The 10,172-nt window shown below is 38.0% G+C and overlaps 1 long non-coding RNA gene across 2 annotated transcripts; it reads left to right on the top strand.

Moving 5' to 3' along the window:
- Positions 1–2,407: 2,407 nt before the first annotated feature.
- Positions 2,408–9,372, top strand: LOC311074598. Of its 2 annotated transcripts, XR_014604326.1 has the most exons (5): positions 2,408–5,042; positions 6,999–7,109; positions 7,360–7,613; positions 8,505–8,566; positions 8,736–9,354. It is a non-coding gene; the product is annotated as an uncharacterized lncRNA (long non-coding RNA). The 2 variants fall into 2 exon arrangements; XR_014604325.1 differs by lacking the exon at positions 8,505–8,566 and having other exon boundaries at positions 8,736–9,372.
- The last annotated feature ends 800 nt before the right edge of the window (positions 9,373–10,172 follow it).

The following is a 10,172-nucleotide window of genomic DNA, read 5'->3' as shown; positions in this document are numbered from 1 at the left end:
ATTGAATTAATTCTCTAGGAGGAGTGTTTCAAATTCCACAGCAAGCGTTCTCCAAACAACCCATAATAGCCGACTTCCTGTTGGGCTGGCGTAACTTAAGAGTGCGAAAGTTGTTCGGCCCGATGAGATCTATATGTGTACCGAGTTTCATATTAATTCATGCAAGCTAGTTTGATCTATGGACCAAGTTTTCGGACCCCATTCAAGGGGGCGCTGTTGAGCCCCCCTGCCACGCCCGGGTACCAGCTTCAGCCCGGCCCCGATGGCCGCAGGTTCTGACCTGTGTGCAAAGTTTCAAGAGTTTTCGAGCACGTTAAGGGCCCCAAAAGCCCCTGAAACCTTGAAAAACAATTATAAAAGCAAATCTCTCCTAACAGACAAATCCCCCACACCCCACACACACACACAGAGACACAGATACAGAGAGAGAGAGAGAGAGAGAGAGAGAGAGAGAGAGAGAGAGAGAGAGAGAGAGAGAGAGAGAGAGAGAAAGAGAAAGAGAAAGAGAAAGAGAGAGAGAGAGAATTCTCCGAAAAAATCACATTCAAACCAAAATATCTGACTTCCTGTTGGTGGGAGTCAATAACTGTAAATTAGACAGTTGTCCGGCTCGATGAGACCAATATACGTACTGATTTTTGTGACTGTACATAAAATTAACCCCCTCACTTTTGTCAAAAGCATTTTGAAAGTGACACACTTCCTGCTACCAGTTGGTGGCGCTATAACTTTGACTCACAATAGTTATATCCATCTGATCGGCCTCTTACCACGAACACACTGCTGAAGTTTCATCAAGATCAGTTAATGTGTGCAGAAGTTATACCACTTTGTGTTTCTCTTTTCTCGCCATAAATTCGTTTCCTCGCCACGACCAAACCGTTCGAGATATCAAAAATCAGTCTGCAATTTAGCATCCTCAATGTCTTGACTTCATGCGGACCGAGTTTGGAGGCGATTGGATGAATTCTCAAGGAAGAGGACATCAAATTCCACAGCATGCGTTTTTCGCCCTTTCAGGGCTTGGGCCCTAAAAAAAGAAAAAAAATTATCCTTACGGAAACAATAGGGCCTTTGCCCTTTCAGGGCTTGGGCCCTAAATATTACCTCACATAACCTTGGCTTGGGTCAGGGAAGTAGCACCTTCTAGAAACACTAGATGGTGTTGCTGCCTGTGTTCACACAGCAGGAAAAAAAAACTGTTTAAGGAATACTAATAGAAGGTGTTCGTATTATGGTGCGTGTTCTGTATATGTGGAAATCACTGAAAATGGTTTAATTGACCAATAAACGCCATTCATGAGTTATATATCCTGCCAAACCAAATAAAAGAAGATTCCTAAACTTTACAGTATTCCAGCTTGCCTTAGAATCACGTTCAGAATGTTTTTGACTACAGGTATAAGGAAGTGCATACTAGAAGAGACACTAATGAAAAAAAAAAAGAACAGCAACTGAATGGAGGACATACAAATAAAAATACCTATTAATGATAAAAATCTCTCAACATCATAAATTATTAGTTTCACTATTCTGGCTTTTGATTTTTACAGGGGTTATTTCTCTACTAAATATGCCTCCTTTTTTCAAAACAGCTTTAAGTTTGTGACAGTTTGCGATTTTTCATGCAGGTATTTTATTAATCTCTCAGAAAGTCCAGCCAAATTTTTTGAGCTACAGACTTTTTACAACATTTTTTATTGGAGTATTCTTACATTAAAAATGATTTCTCTTTAGTCTCTTTATTAAGCAGATGAATTTAGTTTGAGGTCTTCAAATTGTAAATGTACAGTTGTTAGGAGCTATCTTGGTGACTAAGGTTAAGTCTAGTTTAACAGTCATGTATTCTCGGCTTCCTCTTGCACTATTTGCCAGTAAAGTCACTACAACATTCCCATTCTGTAAATATGGTGGTTCACGTCAGAGAGCTCCAGGGCAGCATGTTGGAAAACTCACAAAGGATTTTTTTACAAAATATATCTGCTTGAATCTTAGTCTGACTTATGAATTTGAATGCACGTAAGTATTACATCCTTACTAAATCTCTACTTTTTAATTACTATAGATGTTTAATATGATCAACTTTAAATGTATTCACTACTTCAATATATCGGGAATACAGTGACCTAAAAAGCATACTGTACATATAAAAATGTCATTGCATTCAATAAAAAATATCAAACCAAGTGGCATCAGCAAACAAATGATGTTGGACCTTTTCTCAGGCTTAAATGGAATAGCTAATGCTGTCAAATCGATTAAACACATGAACAAATGAACAGCATTGATCTGAAATAGAAAGCTTTTGTAACATTATACACTATTGTTCAAAAGTTTGGGATCAGTAAAAAATAAAAAAATAAAAATAATTAAATAAATAAATAAATAAATAAATAAATAAATAAATAAATATATATATATATATATATATATATATATATATATATACCACTTGGTTTATATATATATATGTCATCATCACGATCATCGTCACTGTCTTTGTAATCATCACTGTCACTGTCATCGTCACTGTCATCTTTATTGTCTGCACTACAGTTCCCAGCATCCTCCTTGGCCCACACCTGCAACTCTTCTACTCTTGTTCATGGTCGGTTATTGTTTGTGCCTTGCACGCTGTCTCACCTAATGGTTGTATTCTGAGTTACTTATTAAAAGAATCTTTGTTATTTTTCTATATTCATCATCTTCATTGGATCTTTATCGTGACAGAATAACCGACCGAAGATGGATTAAGTTCATCGCCGTGGCCCAGGAGAGCCATGTTTTTTTGAGATTTGCGGGGGAGTTTGTTCGGTTGGCGGTTCGGTTAACTTCCACAAATCGATCAACCTTCCAGACACCTCCGGGTTGTCTTGGAGAGACGCTGTGGTGAGCTGTCTGGAGAGGGTACGGCCCCGATCCAGAACCTGGCCAGACCCAGAGCCTAGCCTGTCACCACCCCGATCAACCAAGGAGTCTCCGCCTTGGCAGCCCGAAGGGAGGTCTCCGCCATGGCCGCCCAAAGGGTCGTCTCCGCCATGGCCGCCCGAAGGGACCACCACACCACCGTCCTGGAGTCTTCAGCCCTTGTTCACCCGGTTAACCCCTGTGGAAGACTCCAGGACGCCTCCCTCCCTACCTCCCTCCCTACCTCCCTCCCTACCTCCCTCCCTACCTCCCTCCCTACCTCCCTCCCTCCCTACCTCCCTCCCTCCCTCCCTCCCTCCCTACCTCCCTCCCTCCCTACCTCCCTCCCTACCTCCCTACCTCCCTACCTCCCTAGTTTTGCCATCTGCGGCGCAAGGTCGCGCCTGCCGGGAGGGGGGAGTACTGTCACCATCACGATCATCATCACTGTCATTGTAATCATCACTCTCACTGTCTTTGTCATTGTCTGCACTACAGTTCCCAGCATCCTCCTTGGCCCACACCTGCACCTCTTCTACCATTACCCGCACCTGCCAGTCATCATCGTCATCATCATTGTCTTCAGCTGTTGTCTCGTTATCTTCTGTGTATTTAGTTCCTGCTTGTTTTCAGTTCATGGTTGGTTATTGTTTGTGCCTTGCACGCTGTCTCACCTAATGGTTGTATTCTGAGTTACTTATTAAAATAATCTTTGTTACTTTTTTTTATTCATCGTCTTCATTGGATCTTTACCGTGACTATACATGCATGCATGCATGCATACATACATACATGCATGCATACATGCATATATATACATATATATACACAAACTTTTTGGTTAGATGCGATTAATCACGATTAATCGATTTGACAGCACTAGACATAGCCATTTTGTCTTTACGTTTGTCCAGTGTAACATTTGATAACCAAATAGTTTTTGTCTTCATTTTTAAAAGTATATCATTTGATTTATCATTTCAAGCTTAACAAACCTTTGTGTGTTTGTACTATCACTCTTCCAAACAAAATGTCAAGTGTATGTAAAGTACTGTATACTGCCTTATTGTGCATAATATTTCCTTGAAGAAGATGTTTATTGTCACTCTAATAGGCTATAATATGTTTGCAAAGTCTTTTCTGATAAGCCTGTCTTTCTACTTAGAGTTCCTTAAACCTGTTTTGTTTCGTTTGTTTTTTTAGGGGAATTTTGAGAACTTCTTTACTGGAAAGAGTGTGTGGCCTTCAGTTTAACAAGTTCAATTAGTGACAATGTGTCTGAAAGTCAACAAAGAGGATCATTCTCATTGGCTGTGCTGATGCTGTTCATGCTCACACTGCATGCTCATTGGTATGTCTGCATGAATATTACATAGGTAGCTGAACACGTTAGATAAACATTGCTGGTAAGGAAACATCAAGCTGTTGTTTTAACAGGTGTAGTCAGACCAAATGAAAAGCATTTTTCACAAGTGTTTAAAGCCACTAAAGTCAAATCTATAGAAACAAACTTAAAATGATCAAACATCTTCTGAATCATCAAACACGTATTGGTAACTGTCACAGCACCATTTTCATTATTAGCAGTACTTTCAACCAAATCATCAGATTTGTAGGATCCTCATTTACCATGACCAACCCATCAGTTCTTGTTAAATAACTTCACTGTAAAATATTTTCAGACTTTCACAATATTTAACTGTGTTTTTTTACAGTAAAATACTGTTTTAATTGATTTACTGTAAACAATTGTAATTTCACAGTAATGTGGATTCGCTCACTGACTTTTTACTATCTGCTATGATATGACAGCAAATTACTGTAAAAAAAAAAAATAGACTGTTCAGCTGAGAACGAAGACCCCACCCAGATAGCAAGCACAGTTGGGCCAACGGCTTTTTCTGTATGGGCCAGCCTGAGCCTCGGCTGAAATCAGTTGTAATGGTGTCAGGTCCATACTCGGTGTAGCTGTGTGTACCTTCGACCCGAGTTCGTTTTGTCACAAGCGGGCCACGAAAAAACTGAAAAAAAAAAAAAAAAAAAAAGATTTTGGCGGTTAAATCCTGAGGAGGACCCAACAGACGTGTCGCAGACCATTTCGTTTCCGAGAGGAATCATTCAGCTGAAAAAAACGGGTAAGTAATTTAATTCATTTATTGTTCTATTGTTTGATGTTTTAATTGAGATGGTTTGCGATGGTAATTAGGCCTTCGTAACATCAGAATACCCATTTGGTCGCGGAGATACGGAGTGTTGATGAAAAGGCCTAAAGGCCCTTTCACACCAGACGCGATTTTGACGCACGAATAATTCGCGCGATGGTTTTATTTTTTGATCTGCTGTTTGTGTAATGAGTGCTTGCACACCGAACGCGAATCTGCTGCGGCGAAAAAACGACATTTATTTTATTCGCTTCGATGTCGATTTTTTTTACCTTTGCGGCGACAGAAAATGCTTCAGCCAATCACATTCAAGGAAACAAAGGCAACGTCACAACAACAATGGCGGATTTGCTGATCGCTTGTGTGTCAACAAACCCTGTTTTGTTTGATAAAAGTCACAAAAGCTAAATCACCTTAAGCAGACTGCCAGACGCTGCTCCGGATCGATTGGTTCCCTGAAGTTAGTATTTTGTCTAGTCAGATGCGGTACCACTGTCTGAAGGAGCTCCTCAAATTGTCCCACGGACATCCGAAAATAAGTGTGGAACCGGTCATGATACAGTTTTAGCTCCTGTACGAGATTAGTATACTCCCCTTCAGACTCTCTATTCCTCAAGATTGGGTGCACCCAAAACCGTCTTTTCTGTCTTTTCAAGTGAAATGAAATTAAAAGCTCGTCTTCACTGGATGATGATGTGTCCATCTTTCTCAACTGTTGGCGCGAATGTTTTGGAATGTTGAAGCTCCGAACTTCGCAATTTCGCATCGCGTTTGATGTGAATGGTTTTGACGCGAACTATTCGCACGCGAACTATTCGTTTTTTCGTATCGCTTTTTCGTTACGCGTCCGGTGTGAAAGGGCCTTTACGTTACGGTTTCATTTTAGGATGATTGTGTATTTGTTTTATTAGAAAAACTGCTGAGCTGGATCCAGTGCACTGTAATGTTGGCGAATGAAATTATATTTAGTAGTTATATTTCATTTTGTTTGCTAAAATTTAGTCAGTTATTTCGTCTTTTTCAACGAGTGATTATCGAATCATAGGAGTCGGACTATTCTTTCGGCGCATAGATTTGATTCACTAACGTTTACATTTCAAAAGAGTCATTACTTGTGAATCGAACTACTACACTGACCACCACGCTGCTGCATAACACCCGCGGAGACAACTCATTATATGTACAATCTGAAATTAAAAAATACTTATTTTGTTGTAGCTAGCACTCCTGTGGGGAGCTCCGAAACGGGAAAGCGTTATAGATAAGTGCAGCTTATTAATTCTTTGTCTTTTGCTCGACTTTTGTTATTGAATGTTACGTTAACGTCAACGTAATTTGCTTTAGAGCAGGTGCACTTTAGAGTGAAAGAAAAATATGAAAGAGTATCACTGTATAATGCGATTAAAATGGTACCATTTTACTGCAGTGGGGGATATATGATGATTATGAGCGAACATACTAACTTAATTCATGTTTATCTGATCGCACTGTTTGGAATCTGACACCAACAGTTTTTGCAGTCTTGGTTACACTTTATAATAAGGTTTTATTTGTTAATATAAGTTTTCAACATTAGTTAACAGAGTAACCATGCGTAATACTTCAAAATGTATTAATCTTAGTTCATTTTCTTTTTGACATTTAAAATAAAACAGTATTTGTTAACATTAGCACTGTGAACTGAAAGAACAAACATTGAACAGTTGTATTTGTATTAACTAATGTTAACAAATACTGTAACAAATGTATTGGTAATATTAGTTAACACATTAATGTTAACAAATGAGACCTTATTGTAAACTGTTACCGATATTTTGCATATACTGCTGCATGAACTCTGACAACAACATTTATCAAACCTATGCACTTAAAAAACTAATGCTTAAGATTTAATAATGACTTCACAATATGTATTCCTTTATTTAAAAGATGCAGTTCAGAGAAACCCTGACAGCTAATGCTGCTGAAATGGAGGTCGAGAGATCATGGACTGGTGGATCCAGCCGTCTAACTGGCAGTAGATCGAGGAGCAGACACAAGGTAAGTCTTCCTAGTGTTGATCAGGAGGCAGACACACTCTGGCAGTTTAAATCTATATTAAAAACACACCTCTCTAACCTAGCATAAACATAACACATTTATATCATTAAAATCCCTATAATCCTATATAATTCAAAAAGGATTGTTAGGCCACATAAATTAGCTCAACCAGAACCGGAAACACTTCTCATAACAATGAACAATGGCATCTTTGCTAATGTTAGTCTCTCTGTCTCATTCTTATCCCGAGGTTACTGTTGTCAGCCGGATCTAGTCCGAATCCAGATCAGATGCTGGACCTGCACCCTAAGATGAACACAGTGAGCCCTGAATGTCAGAAGAGACCATGACAACTAGACGAGACCTAGAAACAAACACCTGTGAAGACCTTGTTGACACAACAGTCATCGGATCAGATCCACGAGAACCAGACCAGTCCTCCACACAGACCCAACGGCCAGCTTCAACTCCTCTCCCACCAATTGCCAGCGTGATCTTATGAAGGTAAAAGAGTAGCAAAACTCGAGATTATGTAGATGTGAATTTGAGAACTTGTACAATTAATATTTGTACTTGACACTCAAATTTACACTCACATCTCCAATGTGAAAACTTGTTGAATGTTGAGATCAGCACTTGCAGAAAATAGTCACAAACATGCATTCTGAATTTTAAGCTGCAGATAGTTACAAATGTAAAAGTCATTCACAGAAATACAATGACAGACACAAACTTGTATTCTTTCATTCACATTCGCAGCACAACCTCAATTAAGCACTTCTCAAATCTGCCATTGCAATATCAAATCTTCACACATTGACTTTTGCAACTTTTTTTGCGATATATTAGATGCGTAACTAACTTTTGCACTTTCAAACTCAGTGGCGGTAAGAGAGATAGGCGGGGCAATTTGAAATGGCAGATTTGAGAAGCTGGAAGTGCCTAATTGAGTGTATACTGGGAATGTGAATGAAAGAGTACAAGTTTGTGTCTGTCATTTTATTTCTGTGAATGACATTTTAACATTTGTGACTATATATCTGCAGCTTAAAATTCAGCTGGTCCAAAATGCATATTTAGGCTGCATCAAAATAATCCACACGATTCCAGTCGACAAATAAAAGTCTTCTGATCTGAAACGATTGATCATTTTTATAAACAAAATGATAATTATGTAGTTTTTAACTGCAAACGCTCACCTTTTCCATCGCTCTGTGATGTGCACTTGGTCACGTGTCTTGTAATCGCATTACGTTACGCTTTTGCAAGCGTGCATTGCATTTCTTTAATTAAACTGTCACTTTTTGAAGTTTAATAATCCTATTTCACTCTATATCATGACTCTTTTTCTGTCCAAAACATTAAGACTATTTTTATTAATGACTTATGTTAAAGGGTGCTCATTCCTGTTCCTGGATATCTGTCCCAGCAACAGGAATGAGCACCTCTTACCTAAGGTATTTTGCATGTGCTGTTGTGATCAGCAAATGTGGAAAAACTTAATGGATTATTGAAAAATAATCACTGTAAAATATATTGTGAAGTTAGACTGCTTTTTCAAATTTATAAAAAGAAATAGGGAATCTATCAGACTCTGAAATGTAACTTTTTTACTTGTCGTCTTAGGTGCTTCCTGGGCATCAACCTTGATACAGGATCTAAATCCAAAACGAAGCAGGGTGGCATCGATCAGCAAGTTTGTTCTTTATTGCGAAAACTTGTGGATTTTGAATGGATGGCAATATAAGCAGATTTTGTGCTTTTTTTCCATTTGCTCCAGTCATTGTTGCCTCTCTTCATTTTCACCTGCCATATTGCCACTGAATATGTTGGACTGCCCTTATGGTTGAGACCTTCACTTCTACCTGGCTATTGTTTTGAATTTTCCCTGTGTTTATTGGACTGATATCTCGTTGCCTACTCCTGCCTGCTCTCACACTTAATCTGCCTCATCCTTCTGGGGTCGCTGCCAGTATAAATGAATAAACAGTTTTGTTTTTTGGGTCCTTACCCATCACCTGACCTGTGCACATTCATAAGGTAAAACACACACATTCACAAGCCAACATGCATTCAACATACATACACATTCACCTTTACCAGTTCTTGTGTCATTGCATTTGGAAGAATTAGAATTAGAATCTGTGTTCTGAGAATAGTGTCAGTCAAGTTAGAGTTTGGGATGTAGTCCTAACAGCTTAATGCAACATGTTTGTTATGATATTATTGTATCAATTGTAAAAAATAAAACAATTGAGGAAAGCATCGTTTAATCTTGTTTTTTTATTATTAATACTTTTCTGTGATCACATTGCATTGCTGTATTTAATTGTAACTTTACAGTTAATTACTGGCTACTAATTGCATTACTTTTACAGCCGAAACACAATAAATCACTGTGAAATTACAGTAATAATGTGATATAATTAACTGTGAAATCACTGTACACAAGTGTAATTTTACTATAATTTACATTAAATTTCTTACTGTAAATTACTGTGAAAGTAATGCAATTAGTAGCCAGTAATTTACTGTAAAATCACAGCAGAATTTTTTACAGTGTTGACTTGAAATATGCTTTCTAAATATTATTATTTCCTTCAGAAACAAATTCCAGTGTTCTCTTTGCCAACCAGTGACCGTATCAGCTACAAAACAGATCATCAGATAAAAAAATAAAACTCACATTTCAGCATCATCAACTTCATAATGACCCTCCTCGTACTCCAAAATGTGGTTAAGCAGGTACACGCACACAAAGAAAATGAAAGTTTGGGCATTTTAAAAGTGCATATATCTATATATTTATTTAATGCATTTGTCAGGAAAAAAACAACAACAACATTATTAACAGTACAAGAAAATATTTCCATAATGTTTCCTAATAAATTGCATTCAGCTAAACTATATTACCTTATGTTTACATTTTGATATCTATAGACTCTACAGACAAACCAATCAGACCAGTTTTCAGTTAAACTTTATCTGTCAATGTCATTTTTTATCTTTTGGCAAGTATTCTGATTTGTCTAAGACTTGAGCAAGACAAGTGAAGAGAAAGAA

This window comes from Abramis brama (assembly GCF_963993115.1).
Source record: "Abramis brama genome assembly, chromosome: 2".
NCBI lineage: Eukaryota > Metazoa > Chordata > Actinopteri > Cypriniformes > Leuciscidae > Abramis > Abramis brama.
This window is presented reverse-complemented; position numbering and strand designations above follow the sequence as displayed.